Source organism: Rhinatrema bivittatum, chromosome 3 (assembly GCF_901001135.1).
Source record: "Rhinatrema bivittatum chromosome 3, aRhiBiv1.1, whole genome shotgun sequence".
NCBI classification, from domain to species: Eukaryota; Metazoa; Chordata; class Amphibia; order Gymnophiona; family Rhinatrematidae; genus Rhinatrema; species Rhinatrema bivittatum.
Genome location: NC_042617.1, coordinates 57,164,107 through 57,190,236, shown reverse-complemented (window position 1 = coordinate 57,190,236; position 26,130 = coordinate 57,164,107).

Genomic DNA, 26,130 nt, shown 5'->3' with positions numbered 1-26,130 from the left:
TTCTGTTTCAGTACCAGGCCCCTTTAGCTTGGAATTCATTAACCAGGCAGCCCAGACACCCTTGGGTTCCAAACCGCCCCCCACTCCAGCCCTGCTCATCTCACCAGTAACATGCAAGGAAAATATGACATAATTTGGATGCAAAGGCTGCAGCCATTTATTAGAATCCCTGACAGGGGAGTCTAATCAGGTGCCAAGTTCAGTTCATAACATTTACGGAAATTGAGGCTGGGCATGTGCCGATATTTTAATCTCTGCCTACGCGGAGCCGTGGCGTCCCGCCCCTAGTGGGCATCTGGAACAGGCACAGTAACCACCAAGCACTGGATGGACTCCATGCCTTGGGCCGCCACAAGCAAGCCCCCTGCCGGTGCCTATCCACTGGAGGGGATCTCGGCCCAGCTGCTACAAAGCAAGCCTTGCCAGAGCCCCTCCTCTTGTATCAGCCTTAAATCCATCGATGCCACACCCGGGCCCGACATTGATGATCCGTGGCAACAAGGTAAGGCCCTTAGGCTTCCCACATACATACTGGCACCTCCCAGTTTACTTCTAATGCTTCTGCATTTACAAATGTTCTCCTGGACTCAGTTGCCGCCACCACAGGGGCCAGGCATGCGTGGGCATGACAGTACCTTCCGCCCGCATGTGACGGGCACCTCCCAAACAATGGCTATGGCTGCAGTTATGACCATTGGTCACAGATGGCTGCCACTTCTATTACTCACTTTGTGCGTCGCTTCCCTCTCTCCTCTGGGAAGACTCGCAGCTGTGGCAACCCGCCTGGCTCTGTTCTAGGACTCCCCAGGGTGGCGAGGACGCCGCCGACTGCCATGTCTTTTCCAGGCCTTCCTAGGCACGCGCGCGCTCCATGGCCCTCCTTTAAGGACGCCAGGGCGGGAACCTCAGGGGCGTTTCCCCTTGATGACATCACTAACCCTGGACTCTTAAGCCCCATCAGTGCCTGGCTCTAATCGACTTGGCAATGCGTTACCTCCTTGCTGAATCCTGTTGTTATTGCTACGGACACTGGTTCCTGGTTCCTGCTTCTCCTGGCGGGAGACACTCTCGGGTACCCACTCCTCGGAGGCCCTGCTCCTGTCTCTGACTATCCGCTCCTTGGAGGGCCCTATGCCTCAGACTTTGTCTGCCATCTACCCCACTCCTCGGGGCTACTCCAGGAACTACTCTACCCGTGAGACGCTACTTCGGTGTACCCTGCTCTGCGGCCATTGCCGTTCTACTCTACCCGTGAGACTCTACTTTGGTGTACCCTGCTCTGCGGACCATTGCCGTTCCACTCTGCCTTGTGGAGACCAACGTAGGTGTATCCCACCCTGCGGGCCACTGCTTCACTGCTCTGCTTCGTGGAGACCTAGCACTGGTGTACCCCCCTCCGCGGGCCATTGCCATCGCTTGTGACTAAGCTGCGTCCCTGCTCCTCGGGGTAGCGCTTTGTGAACTTGGGACTGAGCCGCGCTCCCCCACTCCTCAGGGCAGCGCTTTGTATTTTTCTATTGCTACATTCTGCTTCTCACTTTTCTGGGTAGCGTTCTGCCTATTTCCGAGACAATACCGCATTCCCCTGCTCCTCGGAGTAGTGTTCTCTTGCACTGCCAGAAACCCCTAGGCTTCCCCATGTCCCGGGTAAGCCAACGTTATACTTCCTATGCCTACTCTCTCTGTGGCTCCACCCCCTGGGGTCACCCTCACAAGCACTCCTCCATATCCTGCCTGCATTCCCCGCTCCTCGGGGCCTGTTCAGCACTCCACCACTAGGGGACCTATTCTGGCAAACCACATCCACACCCCAGCCTCCTGCTCTCCCTGTACTCGCTGGGCTGTGTCACCTGTAGCTCAGACCTTGCCTCCCGATGGTGAGGCTCAGTGGGGCTCCTCCCCGTGGGCGGTAGCATCTCTCACCTCGGGCCAAGGGCCCACTAACCTACGAATCCTAACAGCTGCTGCATCGGCTGGGTGAATAGCCTCTGCGTAGCTTGCAGGAACAGATTGTTTCCCAAATTCGACAAGCGTATTCCATCAGGGGCATATAATTCTGCACAATCTCTGTCCACCGATTCATGTTGCCAGTGATAACCACTTGGCAGGGTACCTTTCCCACCTCCAGTGCAGTACACTATCGAGGTATGTTCCTGGCCAGCGGATTCTTGAGGACAGACACGATGAGGCAAGGCGGCTCTAGTCTTCTGTAATTGATGCCTTTTGCTATCACCTAAATCATTGCCACCCAAGTGTATGATGAATCATTGCCACCCAAGTGTATGATGATAAGGTCAAGTGGTATCGGGCTCTCTCTTCCCATTTGTTCATTCTTCTCCAACAAACCAAGCATCGAGGGGTGGTCCCGCTATGACTGCCATCACCAGTGGGGTCCTGAGCAATCCGCCACAAAGCAAGACCCCTCCAGCGGATAGGCACCGGCAGGGGGCTTGCTTGTCGTGGCCCAAGGCATGGAGTCCATCCAGTGCTTGGTGGTTACTGTGCCTGTTCCAGAGGCCCACTAGGGGCAGGACGCCACGGCTCCGCGTAGGCAGAGATTAAAATATCGGCACATGCCCAGCCTCAATTTCTGTAAATGTTATGAACTGAACTCGGTGCCTGATTAGACTCCCCTGTTAGGGATTCTAATAAATGGCTGTGGCCTTTGCATCCAAATTATGTCATGTTTTCTTGTATGTAACTGGTGAGATGAGCAGGGCTGGAGTGGGGGGTGGTTTGGAACCCAAGGGTGTCTGGGCTACCTGGTTAATGAATTCCAGTGCCCCTCACAAACATGCCCAGCCATTTATCCATCAGGCCCCAATTCCCAGGCCTGACCTTAGTGCCCCTAGCCCAAGTGACATGGGGTCCTGGGCAGTCCGCCACACTGCAAGACCTTCCAGGGCCCTCACAGACATATACAGCTTTTATCTGTCAGGCCCGATTCTCAGGCCTGACAGTATCCCTGGCTCAAGCGCCAAGGGATGGCCACAAAGCCATGTGCCTCTCGAACAGGGTCCCGCTCCCCGCGAGTACCCTTTATGACTGCCTTCACCAGAGGTATTCTGAACAGTTTGCTATGTGGCAGGACCATCCAGTCCCTCAAGGACATGTCCAGCCACTGCTGCGTTGAGGCCCAATGTCTGGGCCTGACATGGCAGGATAATCCAGAGCCCCCGAACAGAGTCTGGCACCCAGTGAGTCCCCTTTATGACCACCTTCACCGGAGTGGGTACTGGGCATTCAGCCCCCCGACCTGTCAGATTGATAAGACATGATGAGCATACCGTGTGCACTTCGATCCATCCTGGACTACAAGACCCTGACATCCTCTCACCATAAGCCGCATAGCTATAACATGTTCCACTGAGACTCTGCCGCTGTAACACGTTCCACAGAGGCTCTGCAGCTCACTGACATGCTAAGCTCCAAGGACTGGAGGCAATCTGGACGAACGTGGTCTCGCACTCGCCCACTTCTGCCCCAAACAGAATGCTCTAAAGCACTGAGCCGCGAAGACGCACCAAGGTGCTAACGAGAGCTTTGCACGGCCTATTTTCAGCTTCGAGCGAGCGGCAAGGTGCGAACGTGCCAAGTCTTTGGATGGTCCCTACTGTTTAGTGTACACTATGTAGCTAATAAAGAGACCATTTGGAACCCTGATAACGAGACACTTTGGAACCTGGTATCACAATGAAGAACACCAAGAAGAATGCCACATCTCACATGCCCTCCAGTTCTGAAGGACCAAAACTGCCTGGGTACCTCTCCAATGCCCATTTCCACTTGTACCGCGAACATGCCTCGCTCACGCCACAATGTACATGCGCACGTAGAACAACACGGAGTCCCACCACAACTCCAATGCCAGGGATCCTACTAGAAGCCTGCTTGTTTGCTGACCAAACCACCATGCATTGCCATGCCAAAATACCCCCGTCGACAACCAAGCGCATCATCTGAGATACACGTGCCGACTACAATGGGGAGACTATTATGGGGAGCAGCTGTGAAGTTACTGGTTGATGCAACCCTTGAATGCGGCATTTGATAGTCTGGCCCACATACATCTTTTGTGCATGATGGATAAGTAGTTGACTATCCATACCAAAAGACATCGGACGACAGCAGTGGGTTGAGGAGAACTTAAATCTTAGCATGCACGCAACATGGAGCCCGCTGAGGCCAATGTATTACTCGTAAGCTCCTGACCTCCATTGACACAGCTGCTGTATAACTACCAATAAGATACTGGCAGAAGTAGCACGGGAAGAGCTCAATGCAGTGAGCGCAGCAACATTTGCTCAAAAGCCCTTCCTCCGTGATGGTTTCTTGAAAACTGGTAATGGCTAAAGGGATTTATCATGATGAAGGAAAACAGCCCGTCCCCTTTTGAGCATAGGGTTGGGCTGCTTGGTCAGTCTTGAGCCACATAGCTGTGATGTATTACACGATGGCGCTGTAAATGCGCCAAACTCCAAAGAATACCAGCATGAAATCAAGCCGGAAGATCTTAGTCTCGAACTCGCCTATTGCCGACGGGCAAGACGTGCCAAAGCCACAAATGTAGGTCATGGGTCAGAGGCCTTTGTACGTCACAATGAGGCAGGGAGAACCCCCTGGCCCCACTGAGCATTACTCCTTTAAACGATGAAGTGTTGCCCCTCGCGGCCCGAATCAAAAGAAGATCAAAACGCGAACAAACTTACAACATGTCTATATGAGCGCTTTCGCCTTGCAATTTGATGCCGGCAGTGTTGACTCCATTCTGAAGAGTTCTATCTTGCACAGTCCACTGTCCCACAAGAACCAAACTTTGTATTCTTAGGTGTCAATAAGAACAGCAGGCAGAAATATGATTTCCTTAAGAGCATAATTTGTTCCTCGCCTGAAAATGCTGAATTATGTATCTGCAAACTTTTGCGGCTGTCTCTGCTCTCCCTCACTGCAAAAAAAGTTCTGAAACATTTTCCACTCACGGACCCAGAATCTTAAAGTGAATGAACAGAAATGTTCTCTATTTATTTATTTATTTTAAATTCTTATATACCGACATTGCTGTAGAGTATATAGATCATACCGGTTTACAGTACAACAGAAACTTCGCGTGGGGGCGATACAATGAACATTTGTAAATTAGAAAATTTGAGAAACAAGTAACAAATACAACCCAAGTATATAAACATATCCAACCCAAGTACCTGTTCAACAAAATAAATAGCATATAAAATAACTAATACTGACTAACATGTGAAATAGGGGTACATTGCAGTAGAATGGGGAGACTGGGGGGCTGGGGCATAGGGGGGGGCAGGAGAAATGGGAAGGGAAAGAACGAAAGCAATGTAGAAGGAAGAAAGGCTCATGATAATGCCAGGGAAGGAATGGGTTGAGGATGCATTGTGCACCAAATCCGCGAGCCCTGGTCCTTGTCCGTAAGGAGGTATCAGTGTCTGCTTAGGTCTCCTGAAAAAGCTTGACTAAAGAGCCAAGTTTTAAGTTTTTTCTTGAAAGTCTGAGGGCATGATTCTTGACGAAGATCCGGGGGCAGCGTATTCCATAGAGTGGGCCCTGCTGTTGATAACGCTCGCTTTCTTAGGGCGGTACTTAGGGTGGTTTTTGCAATGGGGGCATACAGTGAGCCTTTGTAAGCTCTGTCTGAGCTTACAAAGGCTCACTTTGTAAGGTCTGTCTGAGGTGTGCGCATGAAGTTGGCTGCTTAGCTTGAGAGGGGAGATGTTATGGATGTCCTTGTGGATCATCATGAGAACTTTGAAAGAAATCCTAAATTTAATGGGTAACCAATGAAGTGACTGAAGGATGGGGGTGATGTGATCTCTTTTGTTGGAGTTGGCGAGTATCCTGGCGGCAGCATTCTGGACCATCTGCAGTGGTTTGATAGAGATCGCAGGGAGACTGAGGAGGAGGGAGTTGCAATAGTCAATTTTTGAGAGGATGATGGATTGCAACACCAGGCGGAAGTCTTGGGAGTGCAGGAGAGGTTTCAGTTTTTTAAGAACTTGCAATTTGAAGAAGCAATCCTTAGTGGTATTATGGACAAATGTTTTAAGATTAAATTGATTGTCCAGCAGAACCCCTAGATCTCTGACGGAAGGAGAGTGATTGATAGATGTTTTTGCGAATTGTGAGGAGCTTGGAGAGTTGAGGAGGATATTGTTTCCGTCTGGCGATATGATGAGGATCTCCATCTTGTTAGTATTGAGGATCAAATTTAGACTGGTGAGAAGGCAGTTGATTGAGTGCAGACAGCTATTCCAATGTGTCCAGGTTTTTTTGGAGGGAGTCTGTGATTGGGAGAAGAATCTGGACATCGTCAGCATAGAGGTAAAACGTTAATTTTAAATTAGTGAGAAGCTGGCAGAGTGGGAGCAGGTAAATGTTGAAGAGGGTGGGTGAGAGGGATGATCCCTGGGGGACTCCCAGGTTGGCTCTGATAGGGTGTGATTCCTTGTTATTGATCCTGACCTTGAAGAATCTGTTGTCAAGGAAAGATTTGAACCAGCTAAAGGCCACTCCCTTGACGCCAATGTCTGACAGTCGCTCTAAAAGGATGGAATGATTCATCGTGTCAAATGCCGCAGATAGGTCTAGTACCGCTAGGAGGTAAGGCTGTTTTTTTTCCAGGTTTAGTAGGATGGTGTCCGACAGAGAAGTTAGGAGGGATTCCGTATTTAGAGTCTTGCGGAATCCAAACTGGAAAGGGGAGAGGATATTGTTCTCTTCCAGGTATTCGGAGAGCTGCTTGTTTACTATTTTTTCCATAATTTTGGCAATCAGCGGTAGGTTAGCTATGGGTCGGAAATTTGCCAGCTCAGTGGGCGGAAGGTTGGGTTTTTTTAAACAGTGGTTTAAGTATAGCGAGTTTTAGTTGATCTGGGGCCCACCCTTGTGCCAAGGAGCAGTTAATGATGTCTGCTATAGGCTTTGAGATGATATTTGGAATGGAGAATAGAAGATTGACAGGTATTGTGTCCGAGGGGTGTGAGGAGGGCTTGAGTTTCTTAAGAATGTTTTTGATTTCCAGAGATGAGGAGGACTCGAAGGATTCTAGGATAGCGTTTCATTTTGGAGATGTTATAAAAGGCTGAGGGGGTCCCAGGTGAGAGGTGGTGATTGGTTTGATGAGGTTGGCTATTTTTTTATCGAAGAAGATGGCTAGCTCTGTGGCTTTACTGAGTGCTTGGTCATCTGCTATGGTGGGAGGGGATGGTTTGGTGAGTGATGAGACATAGGAAAATAAGGCTTTAGAGTCGAAAATGAAATGATGGATTTTTTTTAGAGAAGAAGTCTTTCTTGGCTCTGAGAATGGTGTTCCTATAGGCATTTAGTGAGGATTTGTAGGCCGATATAGTCAAGGTGAATGGGTTCTTGCGCCATCTGTGTTCTTTGCTTCGTAAGTGTTGCTTGAGGGCCTTTAGTTCAGGGGTGAACCATGGTTTTCTGTTGTCCTGAGATGGGTGTATTGTTTTTGTGATTGTTGGGCAGGATTGTTCTGAAACTTTGTTTGTAATATTAAACCAGGAAGTAGTTGCCGTGTTGGCGTCCATGAGATCGAGTTGGGCTAGATCCTTGGAGAGCAGCATGCTGAGGCGGTCTTTGGAGCAAGGTTTCCTGAACTGGATTGTGGTTTTGGGGAAGTAAGGAGGGGGATGTTCTTTGATTCGCAGTACTGTGGAAATGATCTGATGGTCTGACCAGGGGACTGGATTGCAGGTCGGGCTGGTAGATGAAGAGATGCCCTCGTTTATCAAAATGAGGTCCAATGTGTGGCCTGCTTTATGCGTGGGGCTGTTAACAATTTGTCTAAGACCCATGTGGTTGAGTGCGGTGATTAGAATTTCACAGTGGGGGATTGCGGTGAAGCATCCACATGTAGGTTGAAGTCTCCCATCAGGATAGCTGGTTTGTCAGTGTTGAGATGTTTTATTCAATCATATAAGTTTTCTTCTGCTGTACACCAACAGCTACTGCGGCACCGATTTAGGAGGGAACTAATTCAGATTCTTAGAAACACTAATTTTCACCGCCAATAACAACTTTCCGGGAGCGGAATGTCACTTCCCCTTTTAAAAGTACTGTTCAGCATGGCACATTTCCACTTTGAGAAACTAGAGTTGCTAGGTGTGAACAAACCATGTTCCTGGGCGATCTCTGCTTTATGGCATGCAATATGTAGTTACTCAAGAACCAGCGGTTAGCAGTGCGAGATGCCTTTTCTTTGCTGTGGTTATGAATGCAAACGCTCCATGAGGGTGGGGCCAAGGAGAAGCCAGCGAATCAATAGATAGAGCCTCCTTGCTGGCTGGGTATCCTATGGCTCTACTTCACCCTTACTGGGAGTGATAACCCGTAGACTATGGGACATGATTACTTCCCACTCCTGATCAGCCATCCAAGGTGGCTTGTTTAGCGATATTTGGGCCCCTATAGGTTGCAGAGCTGGTATTTTTATATGCTGCTACATGGATGCGACAGCCAACCCTGCTTGCCCCTCCCAGACACGGGGGCCAAAAGGGGGCATAAAGTATGAGGATAAGGTGGAGTCATGCTCCATAGGACCACGAGGGGCAATTCTAAATATTGCTCTCCTCCCCCCTCCCCCAGTGCCTCAACAATTAGATGGCACTGCCCCTACAGACTGCTGATAGAGGATTTTGCTCCCATCCCTGGCAGCTGCCCACAGCACTACAACGCTGTATTCCTCCTGGAATGTAAGCCATGAGCTAAGACATTGTTCTTGCTCTGACTAGCTGAATGATAACATGCTAATTACTTAGCAGTACCTTAGGTTAGACAGAGAGGAGCCATGCAAATGCTTACCTTTGAAGCCCACAGAAGTCCTTCCTGCCCATACCAATGTTAAATTACCCTCTGGATTCAATAAGGGGGCGGGGGAGTTTACTCCCTCCATGCAGAGGGGTGGCATGAGCAAGTCACCTGGTTCGCTCCCTTTCGTCTCCCTTAGCTGTCCATTATCCCCCTGCAGACCCCCCAAAATGATCTTCGGTTGCGGGTCTGACAGCGAGGAATTGCGGATTTGCGAGGAAAGCATGAGATGTGAAGCAACTTCGAGACTAGCCACAGATGCAGCCCCCTCTGTGTACCGCAAAATTGACGGGAATGCTGAAGAGTCAGAACACGAAGCGTGGGTGCACTGCAGCCACCAGAAAAGCTGGTTTTGTTTTTTTTTTTAATTGGTGCAGCGGAAATTGGGCCGTTCCTATTTAAGAGTGGGCCTGGACCAGCTTACTGATTTCTTGGCATCGCGGGAGAGCCGTCGAATTGGCAGCACATCGCAAGCAGAACTGCATATCTAGGAGGCCAGCTCCGGGGACCGTCAGCCGTGTTGGAGGAAGCATTTTATTTTTCGCCACAGCCTTCCGATAGCAAGAAAGTGGCAGTGGAACATGGTCACCGGAGGTTGCACCGAGGTAAAACGGGAATAATGGGGGAAGTAGCGCCATCAGGGCGCATTAAAACACAGAGGATGTGGCACAAAACAGATGTGGAACCCTCCCGCTGGTGGCCACTGCCATGTGCCGCCAAGCCGACGATCACAGGAAGGGGAAGCGGAAATGGGGTAGAACCTTGATGCTCAAAATTCCTCCACAGGAAAAAGATTTATTTTTTTTTTTTAATTTCAGAGTGGGAGTGCTGATTCAGCACTACTCACCTCAGGACCCGAACCTCTGGCCCACAAAGAGACATAGCAGCAGCAGAACGGGAGACAACAGCTCTGGTTGGGGCCGAGGAGGAAGAGGCCGGAGCCTGGGGAGACAGCGGGATTTATGCCCACTGGCTGCCCACCCACCACGACGTCACATCGTGTGCTGCTCCGGCCAATCGGGTGTCCCAGAATCGGGGGGCATCCTGATAATGTCATAGCTCCCAAAGCCGGGCCAATCGGCTGGCACAATGTCATAGGCAGCGCCACTGTGCTGCTCCTCCGTGCAGCGCCAGCAACACGATGCCAGCGCCATTCCAGCACCACGCGGAGCGGAAGGTGATCAGACCCTACCCTCCTCCGACCAGAGGTGAGCCATCAGCTCGGCGGGGGTGACCGCCCGCACAGGTGCATAGGGCGCCCGGTTATTTTTGACGCTCACACATCCGTGCTGGGAGGGCCTTCTGGCACAAGAGCTTTATTCAGACACACCTTTTGAATCTATTTATTTATTTATCTGTTTATTTATTTATTTAAAAAGTTGTACAAATAAATAAAAATTATTTTTGGCTTGAAATTTGAGTAACTTAATGCCTGTGTTCTAAGCTTTTTGTATTTCATGGCAGTGAAATTCATGCTGTTTAGAGTACTAGTAGAATCCGGCATCAGTTGACGTTTTTGGCACTTATGGCAGAAACGAGGAGACCTCAGTGTTTCGTGGCTAAATTTTAGAAGCCTCGGCACAGTTCAAAGTGTTTTCATTGATGATTAAACAACCACGGCAGTTTCCAAAAGCAGACACATATAAATATGCTTTTCGCACAGTAATTTATGGTGCTTGGCAACACTTAAACTTCCCCTGAAGAAGCCTGTTGGTGAAACCAGGATCTTTGTTGGAGTTCTCCACAGCTGTAGTCAAAGATTTGCATCGTTGTCATTGTTAGTTTATATATTGCTGTTTTAATATATGCTTGATTATCCATGACATGATTCATGCACATGGTTGCAAGACTCTAGCAGTGGTTACAGGATACATTTTTAATTGTATGTACTTAAATATGATGTCAATTACAATGCAACTTATTGACTAATATTCACTATTTAATAAATATATTGTAAGTAATTTTTCTAATTTTGCAAACATTTTTGGATGATTGATTTGTTATAATAAAGATTTTTTTACATTTTAAATAATACATGAGTGCAGGTTTACCTTTGGGTTTCATCAGTATAATATACAACAGCGCACTTTCTACTTTTGAAGTAGGCTTGTCTGGTATCTTTGCACTCTCTAATGAACAAACCTCTCAAAGTGCATGCAAAAAGTTAAGACATGCAATTCATAAATAGCTCAATCAATATGGTGATAACTCCAATTTTTTTTTACTGCATGCTAGGTTTTTCTCCCTCCTGAAATTTTATGACCTGTTTAGCACTTTGCAATGAGTTGACTCCTCTTAATCTTTAACTACAATAATCATGTGCCGGCACAACAAAGATAAAGCGAAAAGAGAAAAAGCAAACTGTGCTGACCTCTGGTGGATATTAACTAATGGAACATTGAACACTGAAAGCCATGCTGACAATAGGGCATGATCTGAGTAGTCTGGCTTGGGGTTCCTTCCACATTCTGGGGACAGTGAACAGCATTCCTATGGTACAGAGAAGCTTTACAGTTCTGTTAAAGAATCTTCCTTTTCACAAATGCATCCATTACCTTATCTCTGCCTTAAACTTCCATCACAACTATGCTGCTGCTACTTAATGCTACTTAATTCTGAGTGTTTTATTGGTCGTTCCCCTCATAAGCCTATTTTTACATTAACTAAATTAACTTCTTATTATTTCCAGCTTTAAGTGAAGAAAGTTCTGAGACAGGTTTTCTTTTGAACAAAATTGCATCTTTAAATGCCATTTTATACCGTCTCTTCTGTGTCCTTCTGACACTGATCCCACCATTCATTCCATGTCTGCAGCTTTGTGTGTGTGTGTGTGTGGGGGGGGGGGGGGAGGTGGGTCCCTCCATGATCAATTATGCATTTATTCATTCCTATTTCACATTATCTGAAAATCTGCTCTAACGCAGCTTATCTATTTATCTGTTATGTTCATGACTGTTCCACTATTCAAGCACCTAGTCAAACTTCTGTTTACTCTTGCCTTGACTACCATTACTTTCTGGTCCATCTAATTCAAATTCTTCAGACTCCACTATATCCTTCATCTACTTCTTCAGGAAAATTTATGATCTCTTTTCACTCAGCTTTAAATCCTTCTGTGGCTCCACATCTCTTTCCATGTTCAGCTTTATTTTCTTTCGGTATTTATATAGTGTCCTAAGCCAGGATCCTCTACAATAAATTATACACTGCTGCAATAAGTATAAACATCCAACTTTTTTTATTGCATGTTTTTCATCCAGATTCTAAACCAATCTATGTGAAATGAACCTGTCACAGCCATGCACTCTGCTTTAACTGAGGATTAATGCACAGTTTTAGGGATATGACAGGCCAGAGGTCAGGGCAGGCAGCAGACAAGCAGGGTCAGGACCATTCGCAATCAAGGAATGGTCAAGGTCCAAGCAGAGGTCAGAATCTGGGAAATCAAGTCAAAAAAGACAAGATGAAGAAAAAAGACAAAGACAAGACACTTCAATGACTAGAGCAGCACTGGACAAAGTGGATGGGGACAAGGCGAGACAAGGACAAGGCCAGGAACTCAGGAACAAGGTGGGAAGGGACGAGCAAGGCAGGAACATAGGACCGCAGGAACACTGGAGCGGTACTGGAACAAGACAGGAACATTGTAACACGAAATAATGGCAACACACACTGAAGACCAGAGGCACATCAGGAGACAAATTGCTGAGGCCTCGAATGCTCTTCAGAAGGAGCCTTTTATGGAGGAGTCCTGGTAATATCATTAGAGGGCGCTGTGATGGAGTTCCTTCTGCAGGCCCTTTAAGAAGCTGATTGTTGGGTGTGTGGACACCTAGAGGAGGATGAGGGAATTAGCGTCTGGCAGCATTCCATGCTGTGTTGAGTGGCTTTCGTCGGAAGAGGGGATGTCTTGGCTGAGGGGCTGGTACAGCGGCGTTGGGAGTGAGGAAGCTTGCAGGATGCCCCCCCCAAACTTCCAAACCTATCAGTACCCCCCCCCCCCCTCCAAAGCACCCTGCCCAGTCTTCTGGGCTTGGGTTTCTTGGGGAACCTCTTGTGGAAGACTTGTAACAGCTGGAGTGCTTGGATGTTGGCAGCTGGCTCCCAGGAATTTCCTTTGGGTCAGAAATTTTTCCAGGATATCAAGAATTGGATCTTGTTCCAGATCCTCCTAGAAGGCAAGATTTCCTCTACCTCATACAGTGTGTCTGTTGCGATGCTGCTCGCAGGTCTATCCTTGAGCAGCCTCTCACCTTTGGCTTGACGACGCCTACCTTATTTTACGGCTAGAGCCACTGCTTCTGCTGCCACCACTGTGGTCTTCGGCGGGTCCACCCCCGCTGCGGGCCTCTCTCCATCTTTGCAGCTGGGAGCCATATCTGCTGCTTGTTTTCAAGGCCTGGGTGCTGCCGACGCTGCTGCTGCGCAGCTAAAAGCCACTCCCCTGATGCTGTCTCTCCCCATACCTGAGGAGCTGACGCCACTCTTTGCGGCATGCAGTGCTGCCACTGATTCCACCGTCTGTGCGGCAGGGACACCACCGACGCTGCCGCTCCTGCCCTGACATTGGGCTCTGCAAAGATGCATGCGCATCTCCTTTAGATTTAAAGGGCCCGTGGCGGGAAAAGCCCAGCAGCCCCTATTTATGATGTCATCGCTTTGTCTTGTTTCAGCCCTATAAATGGGCTCTCCATCAGTTCCTCGGAGCCTTTGCAAGGGAGTTCATAGTCATCCATGGTGTGCCTTCCTTCAAGGTAACTTCTGTGTTCTTCTCTTGTTTAGATGGTCTCCATGTTCTTCATTGGATGTTCCTGTTCCTCTTGTTCCTGTTCCAGTTCTGGTTCCTGGTTTCTTTGTTCCCCCTTGGAGCTCCGTCATGTTGCTTGTTCTGTGTTCCTGGTCTCCTGCCAGTTCCTCGTCCAGTCTTCTGAATTTTCATCTCATCTTAATCTTCAAGCTAGTTCCTGATATTCCGGTCTTTGTTCCAAGGTCAGACTGCTGGATTCTCCCTCATTTTCCTCCAATGTCATGGTCCATGACCAGCCACGGGCATCTGTATAGGGCACTTCCTATATAGGGTCTGTTTCCAAGTCTGTCTTTGCTGGATCAATTCCTCAGAGTCCATCCATGCTTGTAGATTCCAAGTTCCAAGTTCCAAATTCCAAGTCAAGTTTCGAGTTCCTGTTCATGTTCCAAGTTCTGGGCTCATGGAGCTTGTCCAGCAAGCAGATCTCCATGTTCCTCATTCCAACCTTGTTCCTCTTTCCAAGCCTGGTTCCTTGTCCCAAATGATGTTCTGACTCCTGTCATCCTTTGAGTCTCGGTCCTGAGCCTATCCCGCTCCCTGTGTGATCCGCAACCAACCTGTGGCAGGTTGTGTAGGGCGTGCAGTGGGGCAGCGTGGTCCATGACCAGCCCACAGGGGGCTGTGTAGAGCGCACTGATGTGCAATGCCCCAGGAGGCTGGACTCCTCCTATACCTGACTCTCCATCTCATGTTCCAAGGCTTCATCTTAAGTCCAAGCCTCCTGAGTTTTGTCTCAAGCCCTAGTCTTCCGAGTCTCTGTTTCAAGTTCCAAGTCTTCTGAGTCTCCATCTCAAGTTCCAAGTCTTCAGAGTCTTTGTCCAGGTTCCATGTCTTGCCGTGTCATGGCCTTGGCCTTCAGCTGTCCTGATGCACAAGTCGTTCCCAAGTGGAAGGTCCAGAAGGGCTATCGAGTGGCCAGAGGGCTACCCCAGAGACCAGCATTGTGTTGTTGGGTCTCACTCTATGCGTTCAGTTTCAGCAGAGCCCTGAGTGTGCTAAGTTCCAAGTTCCAAGCTATGTTCCATGTTCCAAGCTATGTTCTAAGTTCCAAGTCATGTTCCAAATTACAAGTCATGTTCCAAGTTCCAAACTACGTTCCAAGTTCCAAGCCAAGCCCGTGCCTGAATTGCTCGCCTCCCACAGTGCCTTCCTTGGAGTCTCGCCCTGAGGTTGCGCCGTGGTTCATGGGCTCACTCTTCTCAAGCAAGCGGCCGCATTCTCCATGCTTGCAACAGTGTCTTCCTTGGCTGTCATTTCTGTAGACTTGAGTGGTAGCTTTGACGGCCAAGACTGCTGGCTTCAATAAGGAGACGTGGAATATGTCATATACCTGAAGGGTTTGAAGTAGTTTCAGATTATAAGCTACAGCTCTGATTTGATGAATCACAGGAAATGGCCCCATAAACCTTGCCTCAAACTTTAAGGATGGCATCCAGAGGCACAAGTTTCTTATACTGAACGTCATGGGATATCTAACATCCTCCAATAAATGCTGCCATTCTTCGAGTGCTAGTTTAACAGCCAACAATTCACAGTCAACAATGATATAGTTCCTCTCAGCTGGTGAGATTTTTTTAGAGAACTTGGAGCAAGTCACATGGGCTTCTCGATCAATGTGCAGTAAGAGGACAGCCCCCCACCTAGAGGGTAGAGGTATCTACCTCCAGCATGAATGGTTTAGAAGAGTCCATCTGGTGGAGGCAACAATCTCTAGTGAAATCCTGCTTGGGTCTGTCAAATGCCTGGACGGCACTAGCATCCCAGTTTATGGTGTTGACCTTCTTCTTGGTAAGGGCTGTAAGTAGAGCAGGGATGAACTGTCAATAGTAGTTAGTGACCCCAAGGAACAGTTGCAGAGCCTTAAGATCTACCGGCCACGGCCAGTCCAAGATAGCCTTCTGTTTTTCAGGGTTGGATACCATCTCGTGAGATAATATATCCTAGGAACTGCATCTCCTGTGGCTTGAAAGTACATTTTTCTATCTTTACATAGAAATTATGCTTTCAAAGTCATTGTAGAATTTGCTTAACATGTTTACGATGTTGGTTCAAAGTTTTGGAGAAGACAAGGATATCATCAAGATACATAACCACATGTGAGTAGAGAAGGTCAAGGAAAATGTTATTTCCCATGAATTGGAAGACAGCAGGGCCGTTGCACAATCTAAAGGGTATTACTAGGACTCTGGAGCTGACCTTCTGCCACTAGTGGTGGCCCCAGATGAAGAATAATGTGAAGCAGTATGTGGACTCTTGCCCAGTGTGTGCCATGAACAAGAGTTCGCAAGCTCGACCTTGGGGGCTGTTTCAGCCACTGCCAGGCCCCAAGAACCATGGACCTATTAACCACTGATTTTATCACTGACTCTACCCAAGTATTCATAGTTCTTATCCCTGGTATTTAAGCCCTGCCACAGTCCCCAGTGTTCATGGTCCTGATGCCACTGCTCATCAGGCCTCTCCGTGTGGCCCGCAGAGAGACGCCACCACTCGCGCCGTGCCCCTCCCCTCCCTAGGCGTGCGCACATCGCTGATCCTTAAGTAGGGACAGCGGCAGGAACCTAGCCATGACCCCGGATGATGACATCAACCTATTCATAGTATTAAAGCTCAGGCTCCGCTCCCCAGCGTTGCCTTTGCCACAGGTCTCCTCACTGGTCGAGTACTCATTGCTACTTAGAGATTCATCTCTTCCCTGCGTTCCTGCTCCTTGTTGTTCCTGGTTCCTGTTTCCTTATTCTTGCCCTGCTTATGCTTCGGATTGACTACACGGACTTTGACTCTGATTCGCCTGACTACGCTATAGCCTATATCCAGACCCAGACCTCTGCTTCGCCCGACTACGCTACAGCCTTTCTCCAGAACCAAACCTTTGCTTCGTCCAACTATGCTATTACCCATCCCTGTGATCAGAACTCAGCTTTCCTTGATTACGATATTGACAATCTCCATGATCAGACCTCAGCTTTGCTTGACTACGATATTGACTATCTCCATGATCAGACCTCAGCCTTGCTGGCCACTGCCTCTGGATTGCCGCCAGCCCTGACTCAAGCCTCCCATTGGACGCCTCTTCTGCCTACTCCCTGGATGTGGATTCATCAGGCTTCGGCCTACCTTTGCTCGAGCGCCCTCTGTCTGCCTTTGTTCCATTGGTGCCTGATTTTCCAGGACATTATCCAGCCCAGAGTAAGACTGTACCATCTCTCGTCTGCTGTCTCTGGGCTGAACCAACTTTTCCTGCAACTATATACAGAGGCCCACCTAAGTCCTGCCGGCCCCGGCACACAAAGGCTCAACCCACGGGGAACGAGGGCTGTTATGGGTGAAGCTCCAGGGCCTCTACCTATCAGCCCACTCCACATGCTGATGGTGGGGACCCGTAGGTCCTTACCTACGGGTTGCGTCAACCCCACCTCGGCCCAAGGGTCCACCTCTGACGCAACAGCAGGTCCTTTAAGAAGCTGATCGTCGGCCATGCGCGTGCCTAGAAGTGAATGAGGAGAGTGGCATCTGGCAGCGTTCTATGCTACATTGAGCGGCTTTCGTCAGAAGAGGCGCCGTCTTTGCTGTCTGCAGCATTGGCAATGAGTGAGGTGACTCATGGGGCCGTCCCCTGAGCCACCAAACCAAACAGATTGTATATAAACACTATGATTTTGGAAACAGCATCATTTAAATGCATGTCCTTTCTATTATTTTTTTATGCTCTTCTGAAATAAGATATCATTGCTTCTAATGGTGCTTCTAACTAGTGGCAAAAGGGAGTTTAATCCCCTTCCCCCATGCATAACTGGGAAAAATATCCCTCATCATATAGAAAACAATACTTCCTTGTTTTCTTCCCCATTGGTGTCTCCATGTGTAACAATTTGCCCCTCTGTCGCTAGTCTTCTCTCTTCCTCATGGTTCTGCTCCTGTGCCTCTTTCTCCCTGATATGCACAGGGCTCTGGATTCTCTTTTCCACAGTGGTACTGCCTGCCACCTGTCTTGAGCATTAGTAGTGCAGGATTGTAACTCCTCCTCATCACTGCACTGTCAGATACTCTTTTTCATCATTTCCCTGTTTGTTTTTTCCCTTTCTCTTCTACTCCCCTTTCTTTCTGTCTTCCCACCCTCCTTCTTCCCCTGTGCTCTTTTCAATTATTTTTGTTCTCGCTCTTTACCCTTCTTGCCATTGGTATCTCTCTCTCTCCTTCATTTTATTTCATTTCATTTGTTCATTTATAGCCCACTTATGCAATAGCACTAAGCGGGGAATATCAAACACACTCAGTCGTTAAAAACAATAAGCAATAAATGTGTTCTGAGCATACAAACAATACAGAGAATGATGATCTAATACATATCTAAGACTAATATAAATGAATATAAAACAGTTAATAAAATTCACAATGAACTGTGCAAATTAAAAGTTAATACAAAACAACAGACTAGCTGAAAGTCATATATGATAAAAGTAAAATTCAATAAAAAAAACTTGTCTAAATAAGAGAGTCTTTTTCTCCTTTGGGCTATGCTCGCTCTCTCTCTCTCTCTTTCTCTCCTCTTCTGCTTCCCTGTTCTCACTTTACTCCCTCCTGTCCCCACTTTGGCGTTTCCCCTCACCTTATAGTACTCCATGGCTCCATTCTTCATTTGTGGCTTGTCCCTGCTTTCATCAGCAGTGTCCGCTTCTGCCAACCTACCCTTAGTCTTGCAAGCCTTTAATCCTATGGGAGCACTATGGGAGCTGGGCCTTGCACATGTTGCAGGTTATGCTGCTTAGCCCAGTTTAGGGTCATTGGCTGAAGAAACCAGCATCCTGACATGTTCTGTGACTTGGCACTGTGTAGGCCACCACACTGGACTTGCCTGGCTTCATAGGTGACTGCCTGTTGACAAATCCCCTGGGGTGGTCAGATCTGCTCATCTCTGTTCTCCATCTCCCATCTCCCACACTCCTAGGCCACTCTCATTCCACCTCCTACCGGGCCTCCACTCATCCTTGCCTCCAGCTGCTCAGCAATTTTTGTTGAAGCTGTGTTGCTTCACTGGGCAGCCCTGAGCTCCGTTGCTATCAGCAGAGGCACTCAAGACAACATGTGCTCACAGCACCTGCTAGTATTGCCAGATCTGAAGTGCTAAATTATTGTAGGAGAACCTCAAAATGATCATATGTTATAAAATATTATTGTGCTCTGGAAAAGTGTAAGAAAATGCCTTCAAATATGTATAACTATGGGAGGGAGGGGAGATAAAAGTTTTCTAAAAACTGCAATTAATTTAGTGTAGTGATGTGAGCATCTGATTAGATGGATAGGCTAGAGGGCAAAGTCAGTGCTTTAGAGGGAAAAGTTTATCCAAGGCCTCTTCTTTTGTACTTTCTGTACTTTGGCATTGCCACCATCACTTAAAAATGGCCCAGTCTGAAATAACAGTAGTACTAAAATAAATTGCCAGTAAAAAGAATCAGTAGTTTAACAAATATCAAAATATATATCCCATCTCAAGATTTCCATAAATTGATAAGCTACTGCAATCCGATCAACCCCCCTCTCACTTTTTCAACCATGTTTATATAAATAAGCAAAAGACAAAGTTCTAGAAAGGCAAAAATAACAAGGAGGAAAACGAGGAGGAAAACTCTTGCACACTGCAGTCAATACTGACAATTTCATCCAGATATCCTGATCCAAAAAAGTCAAATTCCCCTCCATTATATATGAAAAAGCAGATATTCCAAGGACTGTAACCCCCCTTAACACTGCTAGGAATTAGCAGCAGCGCACAACCATCCCCGGAGAGGCTGCAATAATATGATGGCCTCAGAGCTCCCCCTGGTGCACTGACAGGCACCATCATCCACAGGCAGCAAGCAGACAGACTGCAGCTAAACTCACCCCGTGCTCAACACACATGATGCAATGCCTCCTCTCCATGAACATTCTGCCTCTTGTGGATAGTCACCTCTTAGAAGGTGACAGGCATTGCTGGGTCCTCCACAGTCTACCAGACTTGGTCACCACCACTGGGCTTTCTCCAAACAGCCAAAGAAAAGTGGTCATTGGCGAAAGTACTTCTTGGGGGTTCAGAGCATCGTGCTTCTCTTGAGGATGGGAGAGTGGGCTAAGGTGCTGACATGCTTTGGAACTGTCCTTTCACTATTTGGTGCCTTTATATGTGATAATGTCCTGCGCTGGGATACTGATAATGGTTAGACGTGAGTAACAGCACTATAGAAATGATAGGTAATAGTAATAAAAGCAGTAGCACAATGGGGAGATCAGGGATGACAGCTGCTATGTGCCCCTTTCCATGAGGCATTTGGGGGTGGAGACAATGAATGAATTAAGCTCAGCCTTTCTGCTCACTCCAGCTCTGGCTGCTACAACAACTGCTGCCTCCTTCCTCATTCAAGCATTGTACAAACAACTTGATTCAGTTTCTCTACACCATGTTCCATTCCATCTCCTGAAAACAGTGTTGCAGACAGCATTCACATGACCTGTGGCAGAATTGACGCAACCTCATGGACAGAGCCCCAAAATTTGTGCTACCAGTGGGTGAACGAGTCTTTATATGGGCCAGGGGTCTGTAACTACGGGCAGATCCGAAGAGTAGACAGAGTGAAAGCTGTAGCTGAAGACAGGCTCGTAAAAGGCTGAAGCTGTAGCTGAAGACAAGGCAAGACTGAAAACTGTGGCTGAAGATGAAGTAAGGCTGAGGCTGAAGTCGGGGCTTGGACGAAGACTTGGATGAAACCAGGGCAGGCTTGGACGAAGACCAGGCAGACTTGGATAAAGACAAGGCAGGCTTGGATAGGGTTGGACAAACATAAGACTACTGTTGCTGAGGCAGAGAAAGAATGACCAGAAGGTCCTGTTATAGGGCGTTGTGACATCATCCAAGGTGCCATGGACTTTTCCCACTGCAGGACCTTTAAGAGTGCTGGCTTTGGGTGCGTGCTTGCCTAGAGGAAGATCTGGAGGTGGCAATCCTGGCAGCGTCTTGCTGTGTGTGTAGTTCAGCAGCACCCTGCCAAGGTAAGGCCTGCTGGCCTTAGGGTGAATGCAGCTGCTCGCAGGGCGGCAAAACATAACAAACAGTTTTAACCCTACCATGAGGCCATTTCCAAGTACAAGTGAGCACTGCAATGGGTGAGTATTTGGCTGATTGACCAATTGCAGCTCATGATGCAGAGTTGCCAACTGTTGTTAGGTGCTTCATGTGGGAGAAAAAAATCACTTGCAGCTGTTCTCTTGACCTGCATCACATTTAAAAGTTTTTATATACCGCTTATACATAGTTGTGGTCTAAGCGGTTTACAAACTAAAATCACATACATGAAAGTCAATGTAAAGCACACAAAACAAAATATAATACATTGTATAACTACGATGAGCATAAAATCTGCAGATAGTGGAGAGGTGATAAAGGCAAAAAAGATTATCAGATATTTGCTCACTTCTGCTATTATCAAGCCTACGAGAGATAAATGCAACAATTATAGCACATCTGGCAATACTGATACTCATAGTGGTTCCTCCACCTTTTCTGGCATGGGTCTTCTGCCCAAACAGGAAGCTCGAAGCAAGAGGGTTGGTGCTACCATGGAGGATTGAGAGACATGTTTTTATCCTTTCTATTTAAAGCCCTGCATTATCTGGAATTTCTGTGTAATGGCCTATGAACAGGATGGATTATATGAAGTCAAAAAGCTGGAAAAAAATTGACAAATTCCCAAGCTTAAAGGGGAATTTGTCATTCATTCTTGAAAACTTTATAAGCCAATTAATCACAGAGATCAGCAAGTATATCCCTCTCCTTCCCAGAAACAAATATTCCAAATGCAACTACTGTTTAACATTTATATTCTTTCCAGTTTGTATGTTTTACTCTAGAACAAGTGTGGCAAATTGGCATCTCTTGAGCCACATATGGTTCTCTCTGAATGTGAATAAGTAGCTTTTTTCAATGCTGCCAGCTGTAATGGCGATGGAGTCATCAGGCTGCCAACACTACCTCTTCCTCCCATTAGCCCATGTGGAAGGGAGAAGGAACCTGCAGCCGTATCATCAGCAGCTAAAGAGAGGAAAGGTAGTGTCTTCAGTCAATAACCCAGTGGAAGGAGGAGACTTGTCAATGACTTGAGCAGTAAAGGGATGAAGTGGCGGTGAGAATTGCCTTATTTGCTGCAGCTACCTAGTATTTCTGAGTTGGCCAAGGTCCCCTGCAGATTTAGCTGCTCATTTCAGGACCACCTTTCACTGCTGCTGATAGCACAGCATGAACCCTGTTGCCCCACTGGTTTTCCACAACAATTTTCAAGATTGTAGCTCCCCTTGCCACAAAGGCCTCCTGCCTCACCTCTGCAACCTGATTTCTGACTGCTGCAAACCCTGATCTCCAACTTCAATGCTGCAGCTGCTAACTTCTGATTGCCACAAACCTCATAACCGGGAGGTGTATTGGTGTTCTAATACCTTTTGTGATGTTTATGTTTATTAATTCTTGATGGATCGCCTCTTATTACATTTGTAAAACAGAACGATATACAATAGTCAAAAATATGGTCAATGGCTAATACAGCAAAACTAGCAAAGCAAGTTAATATTAATAATATATAACACAAACAATAATAGCCTCATAAGATATGATAAATTACTAACAACATAAAACTAGCAGAACAATTTAAAATCAATAACATAGTAAAATATATTTGCAATGTTGCCTTTTCATTGGTAGGCTTGTTGCTGTCTGACTCTTGGGAGTTAATGCAAAAATGAGAGAAATAAACCCTGTAACATCTGAAAGGGGACTGAAGAGTTCTTAAATAACCGTGTAAGAACCGTGTAAGAGCTCTTAAATAACCGTGTAAGAACCGTGTAAGAGTTCTTAAATAAACCGCAACCTTCATGGGGGATCTTTGTCATGGCTGAGGGTAGTAATGCTGTTTGTAGTCATAGTTGTAGGTTTGGTGGCAGCGGGTCCTACAGTGATGTCTCACAGGGTTCACAGCTAAATGTCCTTCTACTGTCTTGGTCTCCCACAGACGAAAGGGGTCTGCAACAAACCCAGCACTGTCTCTTATAGATTGAAGGGGAGGCAGGAATGAATCAAAGGATTAAATTCTCCTTTTGAATAACAATTTTAACAGTTTTATTCTGCATTTTGTAAAAATACGTAATTACTTGCTATAGGTTTCTCTTTTCTTTTCTTTTTGTTTCTTAGCAATTACAACTTATAGAAATCCTGCCTGAGGCGAAAGCCTGAGGCAGGCTTTCACCATGGCTGTATTACAGAAACAGTCATGGTATCATTAATGGATGAAATGCTTCCCTGAGTGGATATTAGGGAAACTATTCTGGTAGTGATGCTGGCTCTATCCAGTGCTTTTGATTTAGTAAATCAAACCATTTTATTGAAATGCTGTCATGAAGTGGGATTAGGGGGCGAGGAGTAAAATTGGTGGGGAGGAGGTTCTTGAATGGAAGAACTCAAAAAGTTATGTTTCAAGAAGCTAAATCTTTTTCATTGGATGTGAGTTTAGGGGTATCCAAGGGTCATCACTCTCTACCTTTCTTTTTAATGTCTCTTTAGAACCATTAGGGAATTTAGGCCTGGATTTATCAAAATGTGGTAAATATTGCATGCGATGGGAAGAGGGGTGTGTTTTATGGCAATAGGGAGTTTATCGCAATTTGCACTAATACCTATGCGAAGAGCTAAGTTACCACAAATTGCAATAACTTTTTTGCACTTTGAGATAATGTGGTATTTCCTACATACAACCGCTGGGGGATCATGTTTACTACCAGGAAGAAGAGAGAGGGAGATGGAGGGAGGGAGAGAGAGAGAACACTAGCCATTATGCCCTGACCCTAGATAGGTATTTATGTTAGTCCATCAAGCTAGGTTGAGAGAACATTGCACAAATCTCATCTTTGGGTGAGTTTACTCATTTCGAGGGTCATCAAATGTTCACAAGAGAGCACTGTTCTGTTCGTACATCTCACATTGAATGTCAAAGTGGCCCCTAACCCCCTACACTAGTACATATTCTACATAAACCTCACCTTGAGTTACTAGGTGGGCCTCCCATAGAGATATAAATACCTGTGAAGACATTATGGCTAGTCTCTCTCCCTCCCTCCCTCCCTTTCCCCCCCCCCCCCCTTTAGGTGGGAGCTTCAAACCAGCATCTGCTTAACACTCCTTCTCTTTTTTGGATTTGCATCGAACCATACGATATGGTGCTATCACATGCGTTAAGGGTTTATCACATGCATTAATGCATTTTGATAAATGAGGGGGTTAGTCTGCTCCTTTGGGTTTATGCCATATATACGCAGACGATATTTGGTTGGTAGCCTCATTGGGTCAGAATAAGGAGGAAGCTATTATTCAGGTGAATACGTGCTGGCAAGCAATAGCTGGGTGGTTAAGAGGAAATCAATTGGTCTTAAACCCTATTAAAACAGAATTGGTTCAAATGGGAGTTGGAAATTAAAGGAATTGGGGGGAATCATGTTATTACCAAAAGATGTGGTAAGATCGTTGGAAGTTATAATTGATTAGACTTGAATATGGAGAGACAGGTCACTCAAGTAGCAAAAAATATTTATATTAGGTTGAAGATGGTGAGGCAATTGAAGCTGTTTTTAGAGTATAAGGTACTGAAGACAATTACCTATGCATTGGTGCTTGCCCATGTTGATTATTTCAATGCAGTCTATCTTGGATTCCCAGGAAGGCTGATACAAAAGCTACAGTTAATTCAGAACACAGTAGCATGCATTGTCATAGGGAGTTCTAGGAGGATGTCAGTGACACCTTTGCTTTTAAACTTACATTGGTTGCCAATTGCAGCATATTGTAAATTTAAATGTCTCATGATGGCATTTAAAATGTTACGGCTCTCCTCATATGAGAAATCAAATACGTTGGCAAATGTTTGGGAGGAATCTGAAATCTAGTAATCGACATGCCTACAGAATAGATTCTTCTCAGCTACTATACCAAGCTGGTAGAATGCTTTCCCTTTGGAATTCAGAGAAGAAAGTGAGTTGATAAAATTCCAGAAGAAAGTAAAAACTTGGTTGATGGCTTCAACTTTTAATGCTTAAAGATCTAGTGGCAGAGAAAATCTCTGGGAAAGAGTGGAACCAAGCTGCTGGCACTAACTTTCAAAAAGGAGATAGAGCAGCTTTTAAACTAGAACAAGGGGGAAAGCCGACAGTCACTCAGCAGTGCATGGTTCGGAGAAATGTATCCTTGAAGGATACTAATGAAACAGGAGAGTTAGGGCATCCCAACAGAGAGGTTCCATTAAAAGCAAACATAGTTCATATGCCTATATGTAAAAAATCACCAAAGCTAATGATTTCCGAATTATCCCAAAAAACAGAAAAGCAGGTTGTTAAAACAAGCAAAAACCACACTTTGAAATGTCTGTATGCCAATGCCAGAAGTCTAAGAAGTAAGATGGGAGAGTTAGAGTGTATAGCAGCAAATGATGAGATTGACATAATTGGCATCACAGAGACTTGGTGGAAAGAGGATAACCAATGGGACAGTGCTATATCAGGGTACAAATTATATCGCAATGATAGGGAGGATCAACTTGGTGGGGGTGTGGCACTTTATGTCCGGGAGGGTATAGAGTCCAACAGGATAAAGATCAACAAGAGACTAATGCTCAGTAGAATCTATATGGGTAGAAATCCCATGTGTGTTGGGTAAGAGTATAATGATAGGAGTATACTACCGTCCACCTGGACAAAATGGTCAGACAGATGATGAAATGCTAAGAGAAATCAGGGAAGCAAACCAATTTGGCAGTGCAATAATAATGGGAGATTTCAATTACCCCAAAATTGACTGGGTAAATGTAACATCAGGACTTGCTAGAGACATAAAGTTCCTGGATGTAATAAATGATTGCTTCATGGAGTAATTGGTTCAGGAACCAACAAGAGAGGGAGCTATTTTAGATTTAATTCTTAGTGGAATGCAAGATTTGGTGAGAGAGGTAATGGTGGTGGTGCCACTTGGCAACAGTGATCATAACATGATCAAATTTAAACTAATAACTAGAAAGGGGACAATAAGTAAATCTGCAGCTCTAACACTAAATTTTAAAAAGGGAAACTTTGATAAAATGAGGAAAATAGTTAGAAAAAAACTGAAATGTGCAGCTGCAAAGGTTAAAAGTGTTCAACAGGCTTGGACATTGTTTAAAAATACAATCCTAGAGGCGCAGTCCATATGTATTCCGCGCATTAAGAAAGGTGGAAGGAAAGCAAAACGATTACCGTCATGGTTAAAAGGTGAGGTGAAAGAGGCTATTTTAGCCAAAAAAACATCCTTCAAAAATTGTAAGAAGGATCCATCTGAAGAAAATAGGATAAAACATAAGCATTGTCAAGTTAAGTGTAAAACATTGATAAGACAGGCGAAGAGAGAATTTGAAACGAAGTTGGCCATAGAGGCA